General features: G+C 50.0%; 1 protein-coding gene across 2 annotated transcripts in view; it reads right to left on the bottom strand.

Annotated features, from left to right (window-relative positions):
* The window catches only part of NCKAP5L (NCK associated protein 5 like), a 31,022-nt gene extending 19,657 nt beyond the window's left edge, over positions 1-11,365 (bottom strand). For both annotated transcript variants that reach the window (XM_081596626.1, XM_081596624.1), the window contains exon 1: positions 11,285-11,365. The gene's annotated coding sequence lies outside the window, so the exon portion shown is untranslated. The remainder of the gene's footprint in view (positions 1-11,284) is intronic.
* Between the last annotated feature and the right edge of the window lie 2,124 nt (positions 11,366-13,489).

Here is a 13,489-nt window from a genome sequence, read left to right as displayed (position 1 = left end):
GACAAGCCTATTCAGACCCTTTGCCTATTGTTTAATTGCGGTATGTGTCTTTTTACTATCGAGTTGTCAGAATTCTTTATATATTCTGAACACAGGCCCCTTATCAGATATATGATTTGCAAATATTTTCTCCTATTCTGTGGTTGTCTTTTCACTGTATTGATGGTAACCACTTCCTCCTGGACAACTGTTCCCTCGTCTATCACATTTCTCTCTTTGCAGCCATCTTCCACCTCTTCTTCTGTTATTTATTTGTGAGAATATGTGTGTATACTTTGTTAACATTTTCCTGATGGCTCAGAAGTAAAGAATATGCCTGCCAATGCAGGAGATGTGGGTTTGATTCCTGAGTCAGGAAGATCCCCTGGAAGAGGGAATGGCAACCCACTCTAGTCCTCTTGCCTGGAAAACCCCATGGACAGAGGAGTCTGGCAAGCTACAGCCCATGGGGTCACAAAAAGTCAGACACAACTTGGTGACTGAGCACATGTGCACACTTTAAAAAAAAGGAAAGGGTGTTCCCCTGGTGGCTCAGTGGTAAGGAATCTGCCTGCCAATGCAGAAGACACGGGTTCGATCCTAGGTCTGGGAAGGTCCCACACGCTTCAGAAGAACTAAGTCTGTGTGCCACAACTACTGAGCCGGTGCTTTAGAGTCTGTGAACCACAACTGCTGAAGACCACGAGCCCTAGATCTCGTGCTCTGCAACAAGAGTAGCCACTGCAGTAAGAAGCCAGAGCCAGCAACGAAGAATAGACCTGCTCGCAGCAACTAGAGAAAGCCAGAGTGCAGCAATGAAGACCCACCATAGCCAAAAATGAATGTGTATGCTAAGTCTCTTCAGCTGTGTCTGACTCTTTGTGACCCTATAGACTGTAGCCCACCAGGCTCCTCTGTCCACAGGGATTCTCCAGGCAAGAAACTAGAGTGGGCTGCCATGCCCTCCTCCAAAGGATCTTCTCGACCCAGGGATCGAACTCGTGTCTATTATGTCTCCTACACTGGCAGGCAGGTTCTTTACCATTAGCACCACCTGGGAAGACCTAAAGAAATAAATAAGACTTAAAAACAAAACAAAATGACTTTATTTGGATCTTATGAGTTTTTCCACTGATGTCCTTTCCACTGGTATTCTATCCCAAGACCCAATCCAGGATCCTACATTGTGGTTAATCACCATGACTCCTTAGTCTCCTATGATCCAAGACAGTTCCTCAGTCTTTGTCTTTTATTACCTTGACACTTTGGAAGGTAACTGAATTTTGGAGAATATTCCTTAATATGAGTTGGTTTGATGTTTTCTCCAATGAGATTGGGGTTATGGATTCTAGGAAAGAATATTACAGAGGTGATGTGCCCTTCTCAGCACATGCTATCAGGGGGTATGTATACATGATGCTGAGATGTCTTATTACTAATGATGTTAAACCTTGATCACTTGGTTAGGTGGCGTCCATCAGTGGGTTCTGCATCATAACAAGACTATTTTTCTTTTGTAATTAATAAACATTTGGGGAGACAATGCTTTGTGACCATGCAAAATCCTATTTCTGCTTAAACTTTCACCCACTAATTTTAGGATTCATCAGTGGATTGCGCCTGTGGCAATTACTATTATGCCCTAAAGATAATTTTTGATTTCTCTCATTCCTTGTAATTTATTAATTAGAAGTTTTCTGTAAGGAAAAGCTGTCTATTCACTCCCATTTATTTACTTAATTACATATTTGTATCAGTATGGACTCACAGGCATTATTTTATTCTTTGGATTATAATCTTAATATTATCATCACCACTTCTTTTACTGCTTAAATGCCAGCTTTGGCCATTCTTTCAGGTTGGCTCTTATGTCCTCTCAATATGCTTTCATTTAAAAAAAAAAACAAACAACTGGGACTTTCCTGGAGGTCCACTGGTTAAGAATCTGCCTTCCAATGCAGGGGATGCAGGTTCGATCCCTGGTCAGGGAACTAAGATGGTGTACGGAACTAAGCCTGTGCACCATAACTACTGAGCTCATGTGCCACAACTAGAGAAGCTTGCAGTCACAATAAAGAGCCCTCATAGCTCCCAAAACATTATTTTTAACATTTGCTTACTTTCTGGTACAGAAGATGTCCCAGGCTTATCTTGCATTTTCCCCACCACAATCTCTTTTTCTAGCAGAGCAATCTTCTTTCTAAAACTGTAAATCTGATTGTGTCCCTTTCACGTCAAATCGTCCCATGACCTCCTACCACTCTGGGGACAGATGAAAGCACTCAGCGCAGCCCTGGAAGCCCTGACCTGGGCTGGCCCCAGAGCAATATTCTTCTGAAAAGCTGTCCTGGACTGACATGGCCCCCACTGATTTCTCATCTTCAAGTGCCTCCTGCAGTATCAGTATTTCAAACTGCAATGCATCCTGTTCTCCAGTACTCCTCTGTGAAGGGGCAACTTCCATGCTGTTAGAAGGGGAGCTCCCTGAGGAGGGACCCTGTTTATACTGATACTGTTCTCCCCACCACTTTCTGCCAGGGCACTGCTCCTGCCACCGAGGCCCTGAGTTTGGTGATCTCCTTTCAAGACCAGAAAGAAGGGACAGGTGAGAACATACAGTGGGTTCATTATGTTTCCTTAAAGATCTCCAGTGACCCTGCCCCCCGCCAAGTGCCTTTGAAAGGCCTATATGACAAAACACACTGCAAAGTGAGAGAGGACATTTTCAAATTTGCCCCAAACACTGATGTGACCTCCTTCCAAGCTCTCAACCTTTGCCCAGGTCTCAGCAATGCCCTCTGAAAAAGGGACTCATCTATTCATTCTGAAGATTAGGAGGTACAATGCTGGGTACTGGGGGGCAATTTAGGGATGGGTCACCTCTTCTCAGACTTCCTGGAGCTTTCAGACTAGTAGGGGATGTAAGCCATGAAGGTAGATAGCTGTACTATGAAGGAGGTTCCATAAGAGAAGTCTTTGGAGAACTTTAAAAAAAATCAGAAGAGAAACATTAAGTTGGAGCTGGAACAGTTTTTCAGAATTGGAGGCATCTAGTGAACTTAGCCTTTATAGACAGATAGGGTTTAGGTACAAGAAAAAGGGAAGGGGGTCATTCCAGGCAGCAGGAGGCAGAAATCTCTGGGTGTGTATGGAAACAGAGTGACTCAGTGCAGCTGGACTGAAGGGCATTTGAAGGTGAGCGTTTCCTGCTCCCCTGGTCCACGCTAGTTACTAACTCCTCTCCTATCCCCTGACCGAATAGGATAGTCAGCATCTTTTCAACAACCTGGATGTAACCAGAGGCATATGCTGGGTGCCCCAGGAGGAACCAAGGCAGAGAGGCTCCTGGAGATGAAAGAAGAGCTGACAACTGGAACTTCGGTGATCTGCTCTTAGATCCGAGAAAAAAGGGCCTGGAAGGCCACACAGCCTGTTGGCGCTCAGGCTATACTGCAGGCCCTGAAGAGATAGGCATATACTCTGCTAGCCCCCATGCCCGGCCTCTAGCGCTCACACCCCCAAGCCCCATATCCTAGCTTCTTTCTTCAAAGGGAACACCCTCCAGCCAATCAAGTGCCTTCCACACCGAGGCAGCTCTAGTGTCGACTCAGTGGGTGCCATCTGCCCAGGGCCCATGGGTGACCTCCTAAGCTGCCAGCTCAGCTCAGGGAGAAGCAGCTCTGTTCACCCACAGGCCCCACTCATCCATGCCCATAAATACGAGCCAGGCTTTCTGGATTCTGATCTGGCTCAGCCATACTGCATGCCCCTAGGTGAAGCCTAGAACCACCCTGACTCAGTTTTCTTACCTGTAAAATGGAGTGAGCTCTCTGTGACTCCTCTCTTCCCATAGGGCACAGAACAGAAGGATGAAATCACATCTGGAAATGGACTGCAGCTGAGAGGTCCCCTTGTGTGGGGTGGGGGTGTGTGTGGGTGAGGAGCTTGGCAGGACCGTTAGGGAGAAACCCTTGGCTTTGATGCTGCCCTCCTCCTATGGGCTCCGTGGGCTTCCCAGGAAAGCAAGGGGGGTAGAGAGGAAGAGACAGCAAAGCCAAGAGCTTGAGCTTCCTTCTAGCCCCGGGGACAGGAAGTGAGGTGCCGTCTACAGAGGAAGTGAGAGGCAAACACCCCCCAACTTCCCCTCAGCCTGAAGTGGAAAAGAAGGCTCTAGCTTCAGGATCTCACAGCCCCAGAGCTGGGGAAACTGAAGGTGATGAGGTGGAGAGGGCAGGGAGGAGGCATTTCTGGCACCATCTGCCAAGGGAAGAGGGTCTCTTGTCTGGGACACAGTAAAACTTAAGGGGTTCTGGACATTCCACAGATTGGGGTAGTGGGGAGAGGAGACACAACTGAAGTCAAATTGAAAAACCCAGCTTTCCAGGTCACATGGTACCATTTCTGCAGCACTGGTCCCAGACCCCTGCCTCAGCTATGTGCTATGCCACGTGCCTGCCCCCAATATACACACATTCCACCCGCACACCAAGGTGGAGAGGGTCTCTGACTATCTGGTCTGACAATACTTGTCCTTCCTTTGCAGCCTCCATCACAGCTGTAATTCTATAACTGCTTAATTTTTGATTAACATGGACTTGTGGTATCCCCACTGTACCCCCAGAGTCTGGCATCACACTGAGCACCTAGGAAGAGCTGCCCGGAGCTTGAGCATTCCTGAGAGGCTGGTTTTGGCATCTGAATGAAGTCTGGTATATGAAGGTAAATGAACCCTGCTCCTGGCCTGGGGTTGACTGGGGGACCCTGAGGTGGGTGCTAAAGGACAGAAACCAGAGACCCGATATGGTGGCAGAAGAAAACACTCTACACACAAATATTGCCAACTGGTAACAGATGACAACAGTACATGCTACATGCTATCTTTGGGTAAAGGGGGAAAAAAGAATATTCGTATTTGGTTTTGTATTAAAAGATGGGGGATATGTAAGAAATTAATGGGACTTCCTTGGTGGTCCAGTGGTTAAGAATCTGCCTGCCAAGGCAGGGGACACAGTTCGATTTCTGGCCCAGGAAACTAATATCCCACATGCTGTGGGGCAACGAAGCCTGTGCGCTACAACTACTGAATCCATGTGCTGCAACTACTGAAGCCTGCACGCTCCAGAGCCTACCAGCCACAACAAGGGAAACCACTGCAATGAGAAGCCCATGCACTGCAACTAGAGAAAAGCCCTCGCAGCAACAAAAGCCCAAAACAACCAAAAAGAAAAAAGAAATTAAGAAGCGATCATCTATGGGGGGAGATGGCACAGTGGTAAAGAATCCGTCTGCCAATGCAGGAGACTCAAGAGACCCAGATTCAACCCCTGGGTCAGGAAAATCTCCTAGAGAAGGAAATGGCAACCCACTCCAGTATTCTTGCCTGGAGAATTACAAGGACAGCCTGGTGAGCTACAGTCCATGGGGTCACAAAGAGTCGGACGCAACTGAGCACGCACGCCACCACATGGAGGAAGAAGAGGGTGGAGGTTGGAGTGAGATTTCTCAATGTATGACTTTTTGTATCATTTTTACTTTTGGACTTTGTAAAAAAAAAAAAGATCTAGTGAAAAGAAGAATATAAACTTAAAAAAACTGTTAGAAGGAATAAACACTTGACCATGTGATTTCTAATGCCCCTCCCAGGTGGGGCCACCTACTCTCTTACCATGTTAGGATATACGGACCAGGCCCCAGGGACAAGGGGGGTGGTGAAGAGGTCTCCACAGGGGAGTGTGGGGTCTGGCCAAGGCACACTAGTTTCTTCTCTCCCCTTTCTTCCCAGCAGTGTCTCCCTGAGTTTGGGGAGAGGCCCTCCCAGCTGTCGGCTGTGGTGTGCCTTGGTAGCAACAAACTATTCAGAAGTATTAGGGCCACTTCCGCCTAGCTAAGAGCTGGGTTCGTTCTCACTCCTGGGAAAGGGGTAAGGTTGGGCCAAGGGCAGAGGTAGGAGCTTGGGCAAGGGGAATGTTTGGGGTAGGTGGGGGTAAAGTGGGGTAAAGGGCTCCTGAAAGTGCCTCGGGCTTCCGAGGGCAAGTTCTGGGGGTGTCTCAACAGATCCTCACACAAAAGGCCAATTACAGCCCCCACATCAAGCCAGCTGGGGATGAAATGAATCAGCCCCTGGGAAGTGCAGCTGCCAAGGACTCCAGCGCCACACCCTAGGAGTTACAGGGCCCCTCACGTTCCCCTCTAGGAAAGACCTCACCACTCTCTTACCCAGAGGGTCTGCAGGGAGGGACAACTTCAAGCCCTGGATTCAAGTGAGAACTGCAGACCAACACCCCAAGCAGTACTCAGCGTTTCAAGCAACAGCATGAGCAGCAGAATGGGGTGTTTCTCCTTTCAAAATACCTATACTATAAAAAAAAAGCTTAGTGAGTCTTCGAGAACTCCCAGAGCTTATGGACCAGCATAAGTTTCAGGGAGCTGTGCCTACTGGGCTCTTCTCAGCAGCTGCTGGATTTTTAGAAATCAGGACTAACAGCAATGATAATTCACCTTAATAACAAGCTGGCCTCCCTGGGCCTCTTTCATCTGTGTAACTCCCAGAGAAGCAAAGATGGTAATTATCAAGCAGGTGCCACACCCCAAAGATGATGTCTTATTAATCCGTCAGCAACAGACTGGGAAACTGAGGCCCAGGGAGAAAGATTTCTCTCACAGGAAGCTAAGGATATAGGATGCCGAGGGCCACTGCCCAGTGAAGAACCAGAGGTGCCCGCCCTGTACCTGCTGTGTTTTGGGACAGTGCTGAAGACAAGGGTGCTTCTTTCAGAGGCAGCCAGACTTGAGTTTGGGATGAAGGTGAAGAAGACCCCAAATATGTCCCAAGCCCCCTCCCCAGACTACATCAGAGCCTGGTGGTAGCCTGGGAGTCTGGGGTTTTGGTCTTGAGTCAGAACACACTACTCTCCAAAGCATCATCTCTGCAATGTACACAGCCACTGTGGGGTAAGTGAGGGCTCAGCTCTCCAAACAGCACCACACTGCAGGCCCAGTCCATGAAGTGGGAGCAGGGGGCACCTGGCAGCCGACTGGGTAGATCAGATCAAAATCATCTCAAGTGGGGAGACTGCTTCTTTGGGATCCAAGCCCGTCTCTGCAGCCCCCACACACCTTTGGCACTGATCTTAAAAATGAGATCTTTCCTACAGCAAAGCCTACTTAGTTGGTCACTGCTTCAGAAATCCACAAGGAGGCTCAGCTGGTCTGCACCTCCAGGAGAGTGGGCAGAGAGTCATAGAAGACAAAAGGTCTTTTCCCACTGTAGCCATGGAGGGAAGCAGCAGACATTGGAATGTGCATGGAAATGGAAAAGGTGAGGCTCTGAGGACTTCCCTGGGGGTCCAGTAGTTGAGACTTTGCCTTCCAGTGTAGGGGGGTATGGGTTTGATCCCTGGTCAGGGAGCTAGGATTCCATATGGGCCAAGAAACCAGAACATAAATAGAAAAAGCAATGTTGCCACAAATTCAATAAAGACTTTAAAAATGGTCCACATCAAAAAAAAAATCTTAACAACAACAAAAAGATGGAGGCATTGCAGCTTACTACGTGCTTGGTACCATAAGAGATGCTGGGAACAGACACAATCTCAGCTCTGGGGAACCATAAGTGTCAAACCAAATGAAGGACTTTGTCTTCCAACCCTCCAGGGCAGAGCCTGGGGAAAAATATTAAGGGTGCTACTCTAAAGAATTTGAAGTTGTTTTTCTTCAGCATGTTAACAGAGCTGACCAGAGCCCATGGGGGACCCTGAGATAAAACTCTGACCCACTAAGGGCTTAGGTCTCCACAATCTCAAGTTCAAGAACTGCCCTCTCTGCTTTAAATATGGCCCAGCCCCCTCATGTACAAGAAATTTAAGGCAAATGGTACAATGTAAAACAACAGATCAGAGTCAGGAGCCCTGCTTCTGACACTCGCCACTCTATGAATCACTTCCCCCTCTAGATTTCACCGCACCTCCCTCTTTTTTTTTTTCAGTTTCCCCATTTTTAACATGAGGGCGTTGGACTAGACTGTCTCTAGGATTCCTTCCAGCCCGTGACTCTATGTTGTTTTGATGCAGTGGCAGATCCCAGATTGATTTACATAAATTTGCATGTTCAATCAGAAACCCTAAACTCCCAAGTATAGAAAATCCAATCAGTCCATTAGTGCAGCCAGACTGAGGGCTGGAAGAGCCTGCCAGGTTTGGGAGAGGACTGTCAAAGCAGACAGTGGTAGTAGTGGTGAATCAGGGGAGGAGCCGGGGAAGCAGGGGCAGAAGCAACATTTGTCCTGAGAGACGTGTTTCTGGTGACCCAAGGCTGAGGGGGCCAGGGACCCCTCTTTGGTTGTGAGGCAAGAGTACTTTCTCCTCCTGCTTCTAACGGGGCCTCTGGCTGGCCAGCCTCAGAGCCACACCCCAAGAGGAAACAGCAGCCTCTGCCTAGCAACAGCCGCATCCTTCACTCTGACAGGGACTCCACCATTAGCCACTTTCTGGGAAACTGACCTTCCTGGGAGCTTCCATTCTGCATCCCAGGGGCTCCTAGCAGTGAGGAAGGCTTCCTTGGGGGTCTAACCTCAACATCCCCTGCTGTAGCTTCACTCCAGTGGACAGCAAGGCCCAGGGGAAGAGGGCTCTTGGGGAGGGAGCAGAGGGAAAAGCAGTGCGGGAGAATGTGCTCCACATGCAACTGGTCCCACGGCCTCTCTGCCCACCACATCTCCTTTGATATCCCCCTCAGCACCCGGAGACCAAAGGCTGAAAACAAACAAGGAGAACGTGAAGGCCTTTGGCTCTTGAGCTAGACAGCAAGTCCCAACCTGGAGAGCCTGACTCCTGAGCAAGCCTCTACCCTCAGGAGAGGAGTCCAGGCAAAGTGGGGTTGGGGCAGCCTCTCTCTGCTGCTGCTGGGCTGGTGTGGCAGGGTCTGGGAGGGTGGCTGGGAGCTGGAGGTGGTGAGTACAGAGATGAGGTGAGTGGGGCCAGACTGGGCAACAGCAGTGGGGCTCTCCTTGCCCTCCTCCCATAAGACAGTGGATGAGTGTGCTGTAGTCCCTGGCCCGGATCCTAAAACAAGTCCCAACAGCTGAGATGCAAACTGTCTCCTGGGAATCTGCTTACCCTGCTGGCCCTTGGCTGCCTTCTCCTTTCTCAACCCCTCCCCAAAGGCCCAGCTCAAAGACTGGCCTGCCAGGATGTCTCACCAGAGGCCTTGATGGGTGGGCCAAATCCTAGCCAGCAGGAGTTCATACTCCAAGGCACCAGGGGTGAGCAGGGCAGTGGCTATTCTTAGGCAGGATAAGGTAGTCTGCACCCCTCCAACCCAAGGTTCTAATCCTAAGCAATTTACCTCTCCAAACTTAGCTACCTTGCTGGAGGAACTTTCTCCCCTCCAATTTCACTCATCAGTGAAACCACACAATGTCAAAATGTGGAAAGGAATGGTAGAGCTTTCTACTCCAACTGCTGAATTTTACATGTGGGAAAGGAACACCAGAGAGGCAAACTACTTTGGTTAAGGTCACACAGCAACCTATGAAGAGCAGGGACCAGAGCTTCTGACTCCCAGTTCACAATGAAAGCAGTTTGATCCTCACACACTTTGGTTTCCATCTGCCTGTTGTAGAAGGGCCTTCTTCCCTGCAGCCCAGGCCATCTGCCCCTTCAGGTTCTCACTATCCTCCAAAGGCCTGACCTGGAGAGAAGCTGGAGGGCTCATTCCACCTCATGCACAGACCACAGACTGAAAACAAAGTTGAACCACATAGGACTATCTCCCCCAAAAGGGATGCAAGTGTTTCTCTGAGGTAAGAAACCCACTAACCCCAGGCTGTTCTCAGAAGGACAGGGACCCAATATGAGAAGTGAATTGTGTTATCTCTTTTCTTGAAAGACAAGGAGTCTCCCAGTCAGCTGGCATGTCTTGCAAGAGAGGGTCTACAACAGGGCAACTGGGTTAGGTTCATTTTCCCCAAAGTACTGTTCACCACGTGCAACCCGGGAGACCTGGGTTTGATCCCTGGGTTGGGAAGATCCCCTGGAGGAGAGCATGGCAACCCATTCCAGTATTCTTGCCAGGAGAATCCCCAAAGACGGAGGAGCCTGGCGGGCTGCAGTCCTTGGGGTCGCAAAGAGTTAGACATCACTGAGCAACAAAGCTCACACACTGTCCACAGAACCATCAGACTCTGACCCTTCGCTACCCCTCCTCCAGGACCACACGTGTTCCAGGCATCTGTTTCCACCGCTATCCCTGGTGGACAATTGTGCTTAAGGAGGAGGACCCGTGGCGGGGAGGGAGAGTAGTGGTAAGAAGGGAATAGAAGCTCTGTCTTTACAGCCAGACAACGCGGCAGCCTAAGACCCCTGGCTTCTCAGGAAGGCCGGCGTTTAAGAAGTAGCAGCTGGACAGGCTAGTGGATAGCGCTGAGACACCTGGAAAACCAGGCCTGTGGGAGATAAGGGTCCTCCATGCCCTTGGGGCAGCGCCAGGGCCGGAGAGACCGCGGGGCCTTGGGCCCAGGATCAGGAGACCGGGGCTGGGGTTCAGACAGTCGCTCTTCTAGTCGGTCTAGGCCAGGGGAGTGTCGGGCACAGATAAATTCTCTGCATTCTTCTGGCACCGCAGCCAGGACCCAGAGAGCCTTTCCTGCAGGCGCTGCCCTGGCTCCACTCCCTGCCCAGCCCTTCTCCCTTCCTCAGCCTCTTTAGTGTTCAGCCAGCCCAGATCCCTTTCTCCTTTCCGCAGCCCCTCAAAGCCACGGAAGGGTCGTTCCGGGAGACCCCGAGCTCTCCGCTTATCCCCACCTCCCCCACGCCCCATCGCCCCAGGCCACCGGGACTGCCAGGAGTGAGAAGAGGGGCCCGAGGCTCCTCTCTGCGCCTGCGCTTTGGGGAGAGTCTCCCCCCAGCAACAACCTGGCACCGCTAAACGGCACCCCGGTGGTGGGATGCGGGTGGGGTGGGGTGCGCAGTTGGGGCAAGGTCAGTGCTTTTAAAGGGGGAGGGAGACCGGCCCCCCGGAACATCCCCCTCTCTGGAAAGTTTCCCTTCCGGGGCCACGGAGTGTGCGCGAGGATGGCGCGGGGGGCGGGAGGGCGTGGGGTGGGGGTGGGCAGAGTCGCGGCTGGTCCCCCCGGGGTGAGTGCAGCGGGCGCGAGGGGACGGCAGCGAGGTCCGGCAGGAAGCTGCGCCGCCCTCTCCGACCCAAGGCTGCCACAAGAGTCTTACCCTCCATACCTCACAACCTCGGCCCGGGGCTTACAGACCCTTCACTCGCCGCCGTTTAAATTGCAAGTGGGCCCAGAACTCACCGAAATCAGGTGCTGAGCTGGGCCAGGGCAGGCCGGATCCGCCGGGTCCATGGCCGCGGCTCTGGGGCGGGGGGCAAAGAAAAGGGGGGGTGCTGGGGCCGCCTCTTGATGTCAAGGCTTTAAAGGGGCCAGTGAACCCCGCCCCTCGCTCAGACCCCGCCTCCCCCTCCCGCGTAGCCAATCCACGTTCACTCTGGATGCGCGCCCCTCCCAGCCCCCTCCAGATGTTCCCAGGACAAGAGCTAAGTCCGCCTGGCTAGAGCGCGCTGCTTCCGCCCAGGAGGAAAGGACCTCCCCTACAGGCCATTCCCGCCCCCACCCCACCACCCCCGGCACAGAGAAACAGTCTTCTCAGACCTGGCAGGGTCGAGCCTGGTAAACCTCCCCAGTGCCGGGATAGGAGAAGCCAGGCTGGGCCTAGCGGTGGTGGAATGGGAGGCATCTATAACAGAGAAAACTAAGTAGGTGCACGCGGATTAGTGGGCATGCGCGTCTGCTTCTGTAGGGCTGGGCGTGCACGTGTATATGTGGTTGTGAGCGTCGGTGTTTGTAATTCGCTTTCCTGCATACGTGTTGGGTATCTAAGGGAAGAGGCTTGACTGCTTGCTTGGCCTTAAATGCTCCCGCCACCCTTTTCTTCCTTCCGGATCGGGTCCTTCTAGCACTATGGAAATCTGAGCCCTGGAAACTGGCTCTGCCCCGCTCAGAGCAGTGCTGGTCTTTTCCTTACTGGTTAAAGAAGAGGGAAGACTGAGCAGAAGAAGAATACAACCTTGCTCTCAGCCACTTGCTGTCTCAGTGGGGACCAGATCCTTCCTTGTTGAACTGTTTGCTTGAAAGAGGAAAAGCCAACAGCCCACCTAGGCCTCTGAAGGGCCTCAGAGCTCCCTTCTATATGATTCTCATTGGTCCTTGGTTAAACAGCTATTTGCCCTTGTCTGGATACCATATAAGCTGGCCCGTTGATGCTGGTTCTGAAGTGGGTCCTGCAGAGAAATACAAAGGGGTCTCTAGCCACAGTCTCTGCGCATTTTATTAAAATTGGGGTATACACGGGATACATCATATTATCCGATAAATGAACATAATAGCTGAGGGAACATAGGATGCTCAAATTGACTAGAATTAACCAAGAATTCCACTCTGAAGGAGGCTCCTTAATTTAAAATGGGATTTGAAGGGCAGAGAGAACTTGAGTAGGATCCAGGACAGGTAAGGACACAAGGAGATTCAGGTAGGAAAGAGCAAATTATCTGCATGGGAAAGTGAGCAGATAACAGTGGTAGGGTGGGAAGTGGGAGAAGTTAATGGAGGAAGTTTTGTATGGAGGAGATGAGCATAAAGATATGGATTTGACAGGACAAGTAATAAGTCATTTTGGATTCTTGAATGTAGAGTTAGCTTGATGAAAAGAGTGCCTGAGGATAGTGATTATTGGAGCCTAGAAGATATGATGGTTACTCTCATCAGATCTCACCTTTGCTTTAAAACAATTTTAAAAATAGATTTATCCTTAACATACAATAAAATTCACAGATCTTCGGGTGCTTTGTTTGGTGAATTTCAACAATAATATATTCACCTATGTAACCTGCCTGAACCGTCACCCCCAAAGAATTTGTTCAGCCCCCTGCACAATTACCCTGTACCTATCAGCACCCACCCCCTGCAACTTCCTTAATCACCATTGTTGTCTGTTCTTGAATATCACATAAGTGGAATCATATAGTATGTACTCTTTTGTGTCTATGTTCTTTAGCTTAATTATGTTTTTGCCATTCAGCCATGTGTAATCTATTCTTTTATATTGCTGAGTATTGCATGACTGTATCATAACTTGTTTATCCATTCTCCAGTTGATGGATATTTGAGTGTTTCCATTTTGGGGCTATTGTGAATAAAGGTGCTCTACATACTCTTGTACACATCCTTTTGTGAATGTATTTTCATTTTGAGAGAACTCACCTAGTTTCTTATGATAGATAGTGGCATCTTTGGAATCCTTCAGCATTCTTATTCATTCAGTCATTTAACATTTATTGAATAGAAATCAATGTTCTAGTCCTGGGTTTTCAACAAAAATGAGACATGATGGTTTCCTGAAATGGTTTAAAAGTCCAGTAAAAGTCCACAAATCTGTTGCATTCCAAAGCCACTTGAAAAAACCTTGAGTCTGCCAGGCATTTCTAACTATTTTTGGATGTT

Source organism: Giraffa tippelskirchi, chromosome 4, assembly GCF_054371585.1.
Source record: "Giraffa tippelskirchi isolate mGirTip1 chromosome 4, T2T-mGirTip1v1.2.pri, whole genome shotgun sequence".
NCBI classification, from domain to species: domain Eukaryota; kingdom Metazoa; phylum Chordata; class Mammalia; order Artiodactyla; family Giraffidae; genus Giraffa; species Giraffa tippelskirchi.
The sequence above is the reverse complement of the archived record's forward strand: the minus strand, read 5'-3'. Positions and strand labels throughout refer to the sequence as shown.